Source organism: Bombus pascuorum, chromosome 10 (genome assembly GCF_905332965.1).
Source record: "Bombus pascuorum chromosome 10, iyBomPasc1.1, whole genome shotgun sequence".
Lineage (NCBI taxonomy): Eukaryota > Metazoa > Arthropoda > Insecta > Hymenoptera > Apidae > Bombus > Bombus pascuorum.
In genome coordinates, this window is record NC_083497.1 from 3,483,698 (window position 1) to 3,499,217 (window position 15,520).

Consider the following 15,520-nt stretch of genomic DNA (forward strand, 5'->3'; position numbering starts at 1 on the left):
TCTGTCTACACAAAAATGTAAATATTCGTTTCAATTACTTACTAAATAATTTATGTACTATGATGATATACATAAACACATGTAATAAAAAGAACTTTATGTACATAACAGTAGTACAAGTTGGATTAAATTTCATTGATACCTACTGATATCACTAGTTGTCTACATCTACTTATTTTTGTTTCCGACGCGCGACTAGGAGTAAAATAAAATTTTTGTGAGTAAGGCCTTGTTTTCAAGAAAATGGAGAAAAAATGTAGAATACCAATACAGTCTCAGACGAATTTTTAAATTCGATGTCTCAAAAACGAAAAAGATTGGTTCTACGTTTTCAACTTTCACATATAGAATAACTTCCTTTCGATTATTCGTTCTTGTTCAATCAGGAATTAGCCTAATTAGAGTATTGATCGATAGATCTTCAAATTCGATTTTCGCGAAAATAACTTACTTTTTTTTACATAGAATCATTCACTCACCTATAGTTATTAGAATATCCTATATAATTGTCTGGACACTAGTTTAAGCTTCGGTGGAAAAGCTCATCAGGTGTTATCTAGATACTTCTCTACTTATTGGCTTATTTGTTTAAAACCATCGAGCTTTAACAATGCTTCCGATTTATCTGAATCTTAGATATGTTGATGGAAAATAACACTTAGAGACAAAAATTAGAAAGCAATTGTTCTGTTATGTACTTTATCTTCGTCTGTCATACGTATCGATTTGACATGTTACGATAAATCGGTTATACAAAAGTTAAAATGGCGAATTCCATCAAAATTAGTCGTCCGACTTTTGGAAAATGAACCCATAACGCTTCGGAAAGTTTTACGGTACCATTCACCAGCAGTGGAAATTTCTAGAAATCAAGGGTCTTGGTACAAATTATCGTAAATTTATTCATATGGTAGTCTTTCTCCTTTTCTTATATGTGTTGAAAATTTTTTTACAGGTGAATTATTGTAATATACAACACGTTACGTAAATATATTACTACCACATTCTTATTAATTTTCCTAAAAAGAATTCCCACTCGAAGTGAAAACGATGATCATGCGTAACGGAGTCGAAATGGACCATTTGAAGAACTACAGGATGCGTATTACGTTTTCATTGACGTAAAATGAGTCAGTCTGCGATATGTGATTCAAACGAATAAATATTCACCTCAAATTTCATTCAGTCGAATGCGTCATGCATGACCTTTGCCCACTATTCTCGGAACTATGCTGGTATGTATAAAGAGTACCAATAGTATCACCCACGCCTGTTACGATATCACATCCTCGATGCTCAGTTCATTTTTTCTAAAATACCTGTCGTCATCTACCAATTATATTTTCTCATTTCAATTTGTCGATAATTTCTTCGCAAGTCTACTCGAACGCTATTCTAAATCATATCCACTTGAACATTTCCTTGCGTCTACAGGCTGGTGCAAAAGTTATGAAAGGATCGGAAATATTTAATTTTTTTTCGATATAATTTCTCCTTTTTTCCTTCCACAACATTTAAAGTACACCTAAGAGGTTTATCATGGAAGGTTTCTGCGTTCTTCATTCGCTTTCAAAATTTAGAAGTTTCATTTTCGGGATTTATTAGGTTGCCCGAAAAGGTTTAGGTTTCTTTCGTTTTATGAGGAAATAATAGACGCACAACGTTTTTTGTTTTATATTATTTTGTGGAATTACGTACGATCCATTTTGTTCTGTTGAGATAAACACCGCGCCATTTCATAGACTTGGTTTCACGTTTATATGAAGGTGCACTGTCGTCAAAAACACTTTTGCGAAAGAAAGACACTTTCCGGACAACCTAGTACATTGCTATTTCGGTAATAAACATTAGGACACCTATCGATTGTGTTTATTGAAAAATTCTAACACTTCACTTTATGTTTTAAAATCATAAGGCATGAAATATCAGATTCATAATAAAATAACTAAAAAATAAAAGCGGTAACAATATTCAATTTATACTAAATACCAATATGGCCAGCAGTGTAATTTCGATAAATTGGAGATTCATTTGGCCGTCTCGGTCACCAATTATCAAGTCTCATTTTCGGGATTTAATTTCCAGAAATTCGGAATATAATTATCCTTCGATCGCCAGATTTGACAACTCTTGATTTTTTTTCCTTTCAGGATACTTTAAGCAAAAAAGGTATACGTAAACAAACGAAGGGTCACTGAGCGGGTAAAGGAGAATCGAAATACGCGAGTAAATCGCGACTTTTGCATCATGTACATCTTTGTTGCGATTCTCCAGTATCTCATCGTTTCTCCATAATCTTCGTTCTACAATAATTCCCCAGCGTATCTGTTCTCCGACATTCACACCGACACTGCCGACATTCGCAATCGTGGTGATAATTTCTGTTTCGATCAAACTAGTTCAACCTGACAACACGAACGACACGAAGAAGAACACACGAATGGGAAGACACACGACAGACAAATGCAAATCGGTTGCAGTATGCCTTCGTAATCGTTTCTCGCGAGTGTCGAGGCTTCCTCATGGCGGGACAAGACAACACGAATCGTACGGATCGCGCGATAACATCTAATATTCCGCCGCATACGGCCGTGTTCCGACCTTTAGCCACGGTGAACAAGGTCGGGCGCCTCGCAAGCCCGTAAACCATCTTTAACATCCGTGAAAGGATTCCAACACCCACGGTCGAGAGCGCAGCAGTCGGCCACTAGTCGACTCCCACATCGCGGATCTAGAAGTTTGAAACGAGGATGAGGTTGCAAGGATTACGCTTCTCGGAACACTGAAAGGGATTATTCAGGATCTAGACGAAGCTTAGGAGAAAAGAATATGTGGCTTGACTGGTCGTTGCTTCGAATGCAAGAGGTTAGTCATGTTCGAGTCAACTGAAATTGAAAATTTTGTCAAGTATAATTGGAAATTATGCGATTTAAACGTAAAGCGATATTTGTACGCGAAACGTTAATATGTAATTTAAATATAAAGCAAATCGTCCAATACAATTATATAGCAGTATCCATCTACGTACATAATGTTAGTGCAAAATGTTAGTATGTAATTTAAACATGAAGCAATATTTATATATCGGATTTTAATATTTTCTTCGAATTGGCACGAATTTGAAATCAAAGATATAACAGATTATAACGTTAATTAAAAAAAAAAATTTTTAGAATTGGAATGAAATTGGAATGGAAAATTTCATATATTAGCAATAATTCGTTCACATTTACGATTGAAAGATTTGCGTAATAAGAAGATCTAATATTTAAATTAAATTTATTGGACGAGTATAACGTTGATGTTTGAAAGTGCGAAAATTTACTATTAGAAATATTAATCGGTTATGAATTTATAGTACGTCTGAAAGAGCGATTTGAGTTGGTTTTTGTTAGTTTACTTAAACTACTGGAAAGCGGAGCTGCCTCCTTTTACTATAAGAAAGAGAAAATATAACGATAAAGCGAAAGAATCCAAATAGACGTGCACCAAGAGGAAATGTACAACAATGTCCAAGTTGTAGCTCAATTCTTCCTGCGGCATTTTGCGGGACAATGAAATTGAAAATTGAATGAATACTCCCGGCGACGGAGCAACAAGAGATTCTGGCAAAAACGTCGGTACAAGGTTGCGGTTTTAGAGCCGAGGTACGACAGGCAGAAAAGTCGTGAAATAATCGAGGTTCTGCCAGCAAATTCCTGCTGTACTCGAAGCACGATAGGACATGGCGTGTTGCTCGGAGAGGAAAGTTCACGCGCCACCAGTTCGCGAACCGCAAACACGATCGTCATCCAAAAAGCAAGATCAAGAGCAAAACTAAACGATCGACCACAAGTTGTACCGTTAAATGGAACTTTCAGTTCTGCAGCACTTTATTTCACGATGAAATGCCGTTGAGATCGACAAAGTCGGTGGTCGTTTTGCATGAAAGAAATGGGGGATTTTGTTGGTAGTGATTTAGGAACAAAGATGCTGGATATAAAGCTGTAACGTGAAATGAAAAATTGAATATTGTCATAGTTGTATAGCATTTTGTAGGATGTGGTTCTTTTAAAGTTGACGAAGCACTCTGTGCGTTCATGTATGAAGAGTATAGGAGAAAAGATGATAAGTAGAGATAAGTAAAGATATTCATGCAAATTTATATTTTTATGAATATAATGTAAAAAATGATAGCTAGAAAGAAATTTGTTTAGTTTGTTAAGTACCATGGTTATGATAAATATTACACTATATGTGTTTCATATATTTTTCCGTACTATGCATGTCTGTACATTTCTGCACCTTCAACTCCCTTAAATACATAAAAGTCCACGGTCTAACGATAAGTCATATGTTCTGTTCTTTGCAGGGGTGCAATCTTAAAATCTAAAATCTTCTTATAAACACGGCCAATCAATTCTGTTCAAACAAAATGGGCTTATTTAATCTTAAACACATTTATTATTAAAATTAAACACGAATTAAACACGTTTCTTTCATCCTACTGAATGTTTCAAAAATATCAATTGCCATAGCATTAAATAGGGCTTTTATACTTGATAAAAATTTATCTACTTATCGTCTATTTTTAAAAAACTCCGCTTTTTCGATTATGTTGCATTAAGGTACTCCCACTTGGCTAGGAATTGATATAAAAATTAAAAAATCAACGTGACTTATCACTCGAATGCGAACTTTTATTCTTTTATGGGAAAGGTATAAAAATTCGTAAAATGTACGTAACAATATATAAACTATCCGAAATACAGTATTCGTAATACTATTTAATAGGTGCTATATTAAATATTAATTAATTCTATTAATCTATATGAAGGAATCTCTGCGTAGGTTCTATTGTGTCATTATTTTCACAAAAATAGCATAAATATTCGTGATCTACTTATGGTGTTATTTCCATATGACCTTCATACGTACGTTTAAGTATCTATGATGGACGATTGACGACGAATCAGTTGCGTCTTTTAAAACGAATGATGCCATTGATCAGGTTTTGCGTTCGAATTCAACGCTTATGGTCCTCGAACTGAGGTGTTTCCGCGCGAGCTGATAAGACCACCTGCGCGTCAAGGTTCTCTTCAGATAAAAATCTTGTGCTTCGCGTAGTCGGCATCGCGGCACGGTGCGGTGGTGAGCCCATAGGTAGTGCCCACCATCCACCACAATGGTTATTGTTTCAGCACGGTATGCGAGCGGCGTTGTGTGCCGCCTATTTATGACACATTATGCGAAAGCGCACCCGATAGAGTACGAGTATTGCATTTCGTGCCATTGTGATGGCAACAATGATATACCCTGGTCCCATATAGCCTGGTGGTACCACTACATAAATCACGATTCGTGCCGCGCATCGATGCCCTTGCCTCGCTTCGGCCAGGTAGGTGTAGCCCAGAAATACTTGGCGCCCCCTTTTTTCCTTTTATCGAAACGCTATCGACGGAAAGTCATTCGATTCGATACTTGTTTGATGCTGAGATTCGATTCGCTTTCTTCGTAAGAGCTATGGAAATATGTATCGTAGAAGCGCTACATTATAGGAAGATCTATATTTTCTATATAGAGATCTCATTGACGCATCTACGATTCTATGTCACTGCATCGTTTATGTTTTTATTTATTTTAATACTTATTTGTTTGCAGGGTTTTACAACGTTTTGCAATAGATAAAGCTTCTAATGTAAAAGACCAAACAACCATTTTTAGTTTAACGATACTCCGATACAGTGAAATACAAGATCAAGTCCAAACAACGAGACCAAATAATACAAAAACATGTTTTAAATATTATCTCTAAATATTCGAGCACTCAAGTTCCCTCGGTTCAGATTCCTCTTGTTCTTCCGAACCTTCTTCTTTGTCTCCATAAATACTTATGCAAATTTTTCCCTATTTACCACCCACCCTCGCGTGAGAACGGGAAGACCGAGTTAAAATCCACGAGGAAGGCGCAAACAGCAGCGACCGTATATCGTGATGGCGCCGGAATCGCAGAATCTGTGCCCTTAGACATTAACGTTCATTAGGTGGATCGTTAAGACGGGAAGAAACGACGCGTACCGGAATTTCTGCCGCTCGAAATAATATTTCTGCCGCGGAGGCGTACGCGTCTGTGTCTTGGTGTCCATTCGAATATGTATATAGAGGTAAAGAGACAGAGACGCAGAGAGAAGCAGAGAAAAAGAGAGAAAGAAAGAGTAGCAACACGGTGGTTTATTCGCGAGATCAGAGAGAAAGAGAGAATGAGAGACTCGGTATGCAAATCGAGACTTTAGCTTCGATATAGAGAGCCAAGGTGCGCGCGATTCGAAGGGACTGCTGCCTCCGTCGTTCGCCATATATCCTCGTAATTAAGTCGGTCCCTCTTATTAAGCACCGTGTGTTCGCTAGATATATAGTGTCGCTGATTAAAGGACACAGCCCCTGGCGACGATCCTCCTCTTCGAAGGCGCGTGTTGCGTCTCGTAGATTTTAGTAGTCTTCGTTTTCCAAACGTTGCGTTGGTCAGCTTGAAAGGTTTAGGTAGGATGATCGACGATATGGTTATTGAAAAATTTCCCCATGAGAGAATTAATTGTCAATTTTGAGGTTTTGAATTTTCGAAAGAATAAAGTGAATTGACTTGTTAAGCTGAAAAATAAAAGAGAGAGAGAGCATTTTTTCAAAATTGCTTTAGAAGTTTAAAGTATAAACGGTCTGTTTTCCTTGCTAAAGGAAGAAAATTTATCGATATCTTCGGTGTGATTATCTACTTACTAATCGCTGTTATGCTGATAATATTTGTGCTTCGGAGAATCCTTCTGTCTTTTTTCCGTGAAAGGAACGTGAAGGTGTTATTGAAAACTTGTGGTTAACTAATAGAATTCTTAGAAACGTCTCTTTGGATGCAGGATTCTCCTCTGTTTCTCGTTCAATGGAACTATTTCTTATTCTACTCGTTGAATCACTAAACGCACGTTACTTGAATTACCTTCCATAAAATATTTCAAAGATTCTTAACGTAGGTCTTGGAACTTTGCATAAATATCTCTTGCTTCATCTTCCTCGGTATCCTCGCTTTTTCTAAATCTGTATCCCAAAACATCATTATTATTACATCATCACCTTTTACTCTTCTTAGCTATAGAAAGATCATATATCTTAATACACATTTTTTTTTACAAATAAAACAGGAACACAATTCTTGCAGAATTACTTTTCAAAAAAAAAAAAAAAAAAAAAAAAAAAAAAAAAAAAAAAAAAAAAAAAAAAAAAAAAAAAAAAAAAAAAAAAAAAAAAAAAAAAACGAAATTAAAATCCAAAAACGAAGTTGAATAAAAACAGAAATAAAACCTATTTAATGACTCAAGTTTCTACTTGCTAAAAAAACAAGATAAAGGTCAGACTTTGAACGTTGAGAACAACCTTGGAAAGAAGGGATGTCTGCATATATTGTACGAATAAAACAGAAACACAACCATTCTTTGATCTAGTCCAACGACCCAAGTTTCTGCTTACTGAAAAGACGTACAAAAGACAATGGAACGATTGAACACTAACCTTACCAGTCCCGGTCAAATGACCGGTTTCAAAATTTAATTGAAAATTGTATATTCATAGTTATTTCTTTTGTTCGCCTAACTTTATGTAAATTCTTCTATTAACAAAAATTGAGAAACTGATTAATCGGATAATTTGCAACCGGTCGTTTTACCGGGACTGGTAAGACTAGCGTTAAAGAAAGCGGGACGTTTGCAGAATCGTTTGATCGAACGCCAGCTAACCGGAGAGCCAGCTTCCCAATCCAACGATCCAAGTTTCTACTGGAAAAAAGCAGTGGAACGACATTTTAAAAAAGTGGGATATTTTCACGTCTGCAGAATCGTTTGATTTGACGCCAGCTAGCCGGAAAGCCAGCTTCTCAATTCCCTTTTCCTATTGGCCACGGCGCGTTTCAGTCGCTCGCGACAGCACGGTCGCGCCGCATTCCAGCCACGCGCCTTGCCTAGGAACACTGGCGTAACTACCGGCCTTAACAAGCCGATTTGTCAAGTGGCCTATCCACCGGCCCTCGATAAGAAGACACGTCGACCGCGATGACGATTACCAAGCAATCGCTCGTGAAATGCCACTGGTGATCGGATACGATTTCCACCGACGTTACACGGTGAACCGATACTACTGTGGCTTTAGCGTTCTGATTGAAAACGGCACTCGTGGGATTTCCTACGTTTCTTGCGATTCCCATCCATTAGACAAAGGGAAGACACTTTCTTGAGAAAAAAAGTTATAAATGGAGCAAATGCTGTCGGATAGACGCGGTTTCTATGGTTTATGATTTTCTTATGTTTTCGTATGTTCCTATAGTGTAAACGTTTGCCAGAGTTTAGATCTTCTGGGAAGTTTTACAGGAATCGTTTGTGAAAAATGTTTTATAAAAGAAAAATTATACGAGTTCCTGTATGACATTTGCGAAATTTTTATGTTAAACCTAGAAAGAAGAAACTGCTGCCGATTGTCTTTACTCTGGAGCAGTAACGTACAACAACGAGCATAGATAGCAACAAGGTTGCATGGTAAGATGTTCGAATAAATGGGATTGAATTAAATTTTCTCTAGCAGACGTAGATTATCTCACGAACATGTATTCACCTTCTTTATTTCAACATTTGGATATTATTGAATAAATTGTATCACAGTTAAGTACCCCATAATTTACCCCTCACTTCTCAAATTTACTCGTATGTCCTAGGCACCTATAATCCTACTACGAGGAAGCATCTTCCCACTTCCAAAGAAAGAGACATATACAAAATCCGACGCTGTATTACGAAGCAACGTTGAAACACATCCTAGAATCTGTTTAAAACCAAAAATCAGCATGCCAATAAGAACGAAATCATAGAGAAAGAACGTAAACGTTTTCCAAGTTTTTCATTCAGAGAGATCAAGCCACCGCATGGTTTAGGCAGAGAAAGGAAAAGAGAGTGGAAAGTAACAGAAGCCGGAGTTATTTTTCGAAAAACAGGAAAGGCAGAAGAAAGTGACAGAAGGTGGAGCAATTTCCTGAAAAAAAGAAAATAGAGAGGAAAGTGGGAGAAGCTGGAGGTATTTTTCAAAACCCCAGCTACCTACGTCAATGGAAGTCTGCTAGGTACAGCAAGAGCAGCAAAAGCAGCACGAGCCGAGGCTGTGTAGTCGTGTAGTCGCGGTCGAGCGGAGGCGGTGGGAGCCGTCCGCTCTATCGTAACGTGGAGAAGCGAAAGAGAAGCAAAAAGGAGCCGCACGACGAGAAGGCGCGGGTCTGCATGGTAGGGGATGAACGGCGAGAAGGTGGTGGTAGACGAAGAGAATTGTATACGGAGAATGAAGAAACGGATAGAGAGAAGAAATCCGCGACACAATCACGTCCTGCACGCGCCGTGCCTGGAGCCACTTTCAGACGCTGTTACACGAGGCACCAGTTCTCCTTTCCTCGACTTCCGGACACGCAAAGTACGTTTTTATGTCGGAAACTCTACGTTCTCCGAGCAAGCCTCGTCCTAGAGCACGTGCAACTTACTAAGGCACGATGAGGCCGCTAGCAAATGAAATATAGATGTGATTTTGCGTTTGGCTTCTTTTTCGTGTAAGTTTTATTTCGCATCTAATGCCCGTTAATATATGTATTGTTAGCGAATCATGAACTTATCGTTTCCCTCATCTTCATACCACTTTTATGTTGCTCTTTGAAAAATTATTTATTATTTTTGATCGCTTGAAATGGTCTTCATCGTATATATTCTTTAGCTGTCACGATGCACTTTAACTATCATTTTGAATCAGTAGAATAAAGCATTTTCTTTTTTTGCTGACTTTAATAAAGAATCGAATAAATCAAAATGTTTTTTCCTTATTATTATCTTAGTATGTCTGTTTGTTTTTTTGTCTGTTTATACTTCTAATACTTCGTATCGAATACTTTGACTTCTCTCGAATGAATAGTATCTGTAAGAATTTGTAAGAGTAGTACTTTCCACAAGTACATATTTCGCCATTTAATGAAGAGAGCTGAAAAGTAGAGACACTTATAAATTGCTGCCTTAAAATTGCTAACTATTACGCTCAGTGTCTTATCGATTAGGATATATAAGTGCTGTTTGAACTCTATCTAGAATACTATTCATTTAGATATGTGTATATATATGTATATTCAACCAATTATTCAACCAATCAATTGATGGTTTAATTAATTCACATACATATAAACTATCGAATATTCAATCAACTGTTGGAAGATGAACAATATATCTAATGTCAATTGGCCATTGAAAATCTCTCAAGTATATGTGCTTACGTACATTACGTATCCCTATCCTACTAGTTATTTCAAAAGTATAATACACGATTGATAAGAAAAGGAAACAATCAGTAACAAATTGCAATCGATTCCCAAATTAAAACTACCCCTGTGACAAGAACAAATTTGAACGCTCCCCGCTTCATGCACAGTGAAAGCCATGAATTTTTCGTGAAGTATCTTTTTTATCTGTTATGTTAGTTCTTCTCACTAAGTTTCAGATTCTAGATCTATCTAATAAATTTCTAAATTAAAATTATCCTTTGAGCAAATTTCAATACTTGCAACTTTATCTACAAATACCGCGAATCTTTCATGAATATTTTCTTATCTGTTATATCTCAGTGCTTCGCTTCAAGAATCAGTCACTAAAATCACAATATGTATTGCCAAAGACACGTTGGATCGCGAGGATTCGTCTCGTGTAACATTACTTGAATCATGATCGTCGCTCGAGGCGCGCACAGGCGTCTGACCCATGCGCTTCTAGCGCTCCGCGCTCGAGGCAGCCTCGAAGTGTGGGAACTCCTCACCTCGAAGCCTCCCGACGACCTTTGCCGGCAACCTGCAACCGCATATCTCGCTGCACCCTTGAAACACCGGCATAGATACACCTCGACACGGTTCCCTTTTTATTCTTTCTTTCTTTTCCTCTCCTTCTATCTTCGCCTGTTTCCTCTTCTTTTCCCTCCTCGAGGGCCCAATCGGAGCCCAAATGGAGTCCTCAGGATAACGGGTTCAAGGTGGACCATTAGCTGTGACGTGTTCCGGTTTACAGAAGAACCTATTGTGTCAAGCTGATTGCATGCCGCAGGCAGAATATCCGCGCAGCCATTTATCTTGCGCCTTCGGCAACTCTACGAAAAAAACGCCGATCTGGAAAAAACGCCGCGTCGGGAAAAAGTGATCGAATCGGGTAGAATTGAGCCGTTTGAAGCAGCCGCTGACTAAAATGACGAATTGAGCTTCGCGGTACCTTTAACTTCTTTTTGTGTAATTTGATTATTTCGATGGCTTGCTAAACAAATATTGTATATTTAGCTTTTGTGAAATTTGAAATTTTATATGCAACGAATAGTTTTTGACTTTTAGTTAGTCCTAACGTTTAATTATTGTATGCTGTATTAAAATCATATTTATATGCGCAAATAATACTGTACGTAGTCTTCAGGAACCATGATCCACTTTTGTCGTGTTTTTTATGTTGCTGAAAACGATCAACGTACAATTTACAAACAATTTTATGTAGCATTGATAAAGACAAATACATATTTATTTAATTATAAAATGCCATAGAATCTTTAGAACGGTTCCTTTCAAAAAGATGTTCATCCTTTCGCTAAAAGTGAACATACAATGTTTGTGCAATAAGCCACCGATGGTAAATGAATTTGATTTGTGGAAAGCAAAATTCATTGTTTTATTTACTTTATATTGTTTTAATCACTATTTCCAGCGTAACAAAAGAATTAAAATACTAAGGTTACATTCCTTAATAATGTAAAGTATCTTGAATGTAGAACTGTACAATATTATAAGTTTTTTTATACTTTTGTAACTGGATATATTAAAATAACTGTTTTATTGAATTCAATAGTTCGAACGTAGAGCACCTCATAAGGCAGATTCTTCTTTTTTTCAAAGAAGAAAGCATTACGCTTTTAGTTACTCTATTATTGTACGCATTAATCGCTGTTGAAATCTTTATAATACATGTTTTGTAACTCTACAATATCCTAGGCATTTCCTCTATTATCTTTTTAATTATATCCTTCGATAAAATGCTAGAACGAGGAATTCTTTTTCTTCATTTTGGAATGGTAATCCTGATTATCTATCCTATTTCGAAATAATTCCACAAAAATTTGCAAAGTTCCAAACACAGTTAGAAAGTATTCGTGTAGAAAGTATTCGTGCACGTTATTAACTAATTTCTTATAAACAGTGAATATGTGTATATTTTGGGAAAACTCTAGAATAGATGCAATGCAGAAAAAAGATTAGTTACTTATACAAATTGCGAAATTTAAAAGAAAGAATAAAAAAGTCGATAGAAATTCGATCGATAGAAGCTCGTAACGAGCTTAATATATATATAGCGGAAATTAAAAAATAATTGTACAATTGAAATTTCTTAAACTCCATGTTAGAAAGATATAAATATGCAAACATTAAATATCTCAAAATGAAAAGAGAAGATACGAGATTAATCATGTTACACGTATCGATCACTCGGCATTGCAGATCAGTATGTCTATCGTTACGGTTCTCCAAAGTTTTTAAACTTTTATCTACGAAAGAAACAAATCACGAAGAAAAAGCAAGAAAGAGATAATGTGAGAGATCTTTCTCGGTGACCTTACGCGACGAGCAAGGAAGGATCGAGGTCCACTACGCGACCACGATCTTCGATCTGGATCGAACGAGTGGTGATCCGGTTTCTGGTCCCATCGAAGGTGAAGGCAATTACTATCACAATGGCGAGTCCTCGAGGGTGCATTCGTTCGTCCTGCGACCTAAGTACAGGCTACGATCAGGATCTTCGTTCGCGGATCGTTGCATCCCCCGCGATTGCATCGTCAATGATTGCTGCTTGCCTTCGAGAACGGACCTTTAAGCCCTGCAGCTGCGTTTACATGTTCATCGACTCCTCCGTACCGAGGCAAAGTCAACCTCGTGATTTTTGCGCGGCGCGGCGTTCATCGCCGGACGGCTGTCAAGTGTTTGCTCACCGCTTTAACGACGGTTTTTCCTTTTTCCTTTTTTCTAACTGCGTGTAGTTGGAAAGTATCTTGCACAATTTATTTCTCCGGATAGATTCGAAATCGTAAAATTGTTATCTCGTTACAAATTCTTGTCCAATAGACGAATAATTCGTTTTAGGTACTTGTACAATTTAAAAAAATATCGTATGTTTCGTGTTGTGCCATTTTAGGCTTGCATAATTCGTACATTTTGATGGAAGAAGAAAGGTTTGGTGGAAAGTAATCGATTTTCTTGAAAATTATCAAGTTCTAATTTCATGTAATTTTCACGACAGGTTTAGATTAGCTTAGTTTAGAAAACTTCATCAATTTATATTTTGTATTTTAAAATGATTTATTAAGTTGTCAAATTAACATGGAAAAATACGTTGTCAATATTTCGCAATATCGTTATAAATTTGTAAAAATTTATACGAATGTAGAAAAATCTTTCCTTAAGACAAATATTATCTTCTAAATCGTTTCATCTAAGAGCGATTTGCTAGAAAATAAAGAAAGTCTATATACATATTTCTTATATCTTTCTTACTGATTATCAAGCTGACTATTTTTCAGCATCTATCTCTCTTTAGAACGATGAGCAATCACTAGATAAATATTCGATGACGAAGTATTAATCGAATGTAATGCAGATGAAATTCACGAACGATATCGTCATTTCGAATATTTTAAACATTTCAAATACGACGAACAATCATCGAAGGCTTAAGAAAAAAAAAAAAAAAAAAAACGGAGAGCTGGCATGTGAAATAGTATACAATTAGAAATTTCCATTAGAATTACAAATTGCGATCGAAGGAGTATCTCTGTATAATCAGAACTCTCACACCTACATGTAATTACTTTAGTTTTGTATTCAAAAATCCATCGCATTCTATTGGTTTTACAAATGACTTTTTCTCTGAACGAATATACTTCATGAATTCTTTAATCCATTAACCTCGGTACAATAGTGGTCCTGTTCTACATTTCTTAACTAACTTATCGCTAATTAGACTATTGAGATTCCATTGTACTTACTTTCCAGACCACGTAAATAGCTTAAAGGAATCACAGTCTTCATACATTTCATCATATCTGAGTCGTCATCAACGAAAAAACTCATGAACTCCTTTCCACAGAAAATCCATTGTCATATGAAATCAACGCTAATACAAAGAATCCTTTAGAGAATCTTTCTCTAATTTTACAATCTCTCTAATTAACAATTTCATTCGTACCCTATCTCTCTTTGTACTTTCAACAATTTTCAATTAACTTAATATCTTAGTACCATTTTCACATATGGTGCCATTTTGAAACATTTCTGTGAACGTACGGTGGCTACAAAAGGTATTGGCACATCATTTTAGTTGTTATAACATTTACATGAAACAGCTGGCAAAATGTTTTCGATCAGACAGAGTAATACAGAATTGACTAAAAGTATCATCTTTATTTTGTAGTTTTTTTTCGTGAATCAGTTTTTATATTGTTGTAAATAATTAGCACGAATTATGAAAAGCTGCAAGATTATCGATAGAAGAAATATCATCCACGAATTGTACAAGTTCAATTTCTATAATATCACGATGTATTAAAGCAATCACACGCACACGAGCAAACATAATAAAATATTCAGAAAACGACATTTCTTCGAAAATTCGAAATTAGCAAATTTGATCAATTACTTTCCAATTACTTTTGCAAAACCAAAATCACCGACGAATCTCTTTTTTCCGCGCAATATTTCGTTTGTTTCCCTGTTCCTTTTGACTATAAATAAAATAATTTCTGATATGTTGTCGTTACTTACTCTGGACCAAGTTTCCTTTACTTTCTTATTTAGTTTCAACAATATACACGTATAATAATATTTTATAACTATTCAACATGAATTTTTTTAGCCAATTTCGTGATCGAAAACTTTTTGCCAGAAATTGTACTGATTAATTAGGACCAAGTATAGTAGATTACATATCATGACTACAAAAGTTTGATACTATGAAAATAAAATGTATAGAATCTGATAAAAATCGTTTTCATCGTAAAATAAAGGTGCGCGCTAGTACTCTGTGTAATTACTGTAATGTTATAGATTTTCTTAAATTTAAGATTTAACAAAATATACTATGCTATGAATCTATACTATAATATATTATAATTATAATACATTGGACATCAAGGTCATTGGCTCGATTCAAGCAGCAACCCATGACCTTTAAATAATCGAGCCATCGAGTCTACTAAACGCGTCGGATTAACTGGACTGTGTAATATGCGCTTATACGATCGCACGCGTATCTAATGGTGCCAGCACACCTTTCTCTATCGATGCTCGAACACCTGTTTTCAAATATACCCGCGTGACGTTCCTACGCAATCTTTGGAGACAGCCACACCTGTTTGTCGTCACGAACGGATGTATCAGGCTGACGAAGAATCCAGCCGTGCCTATTTT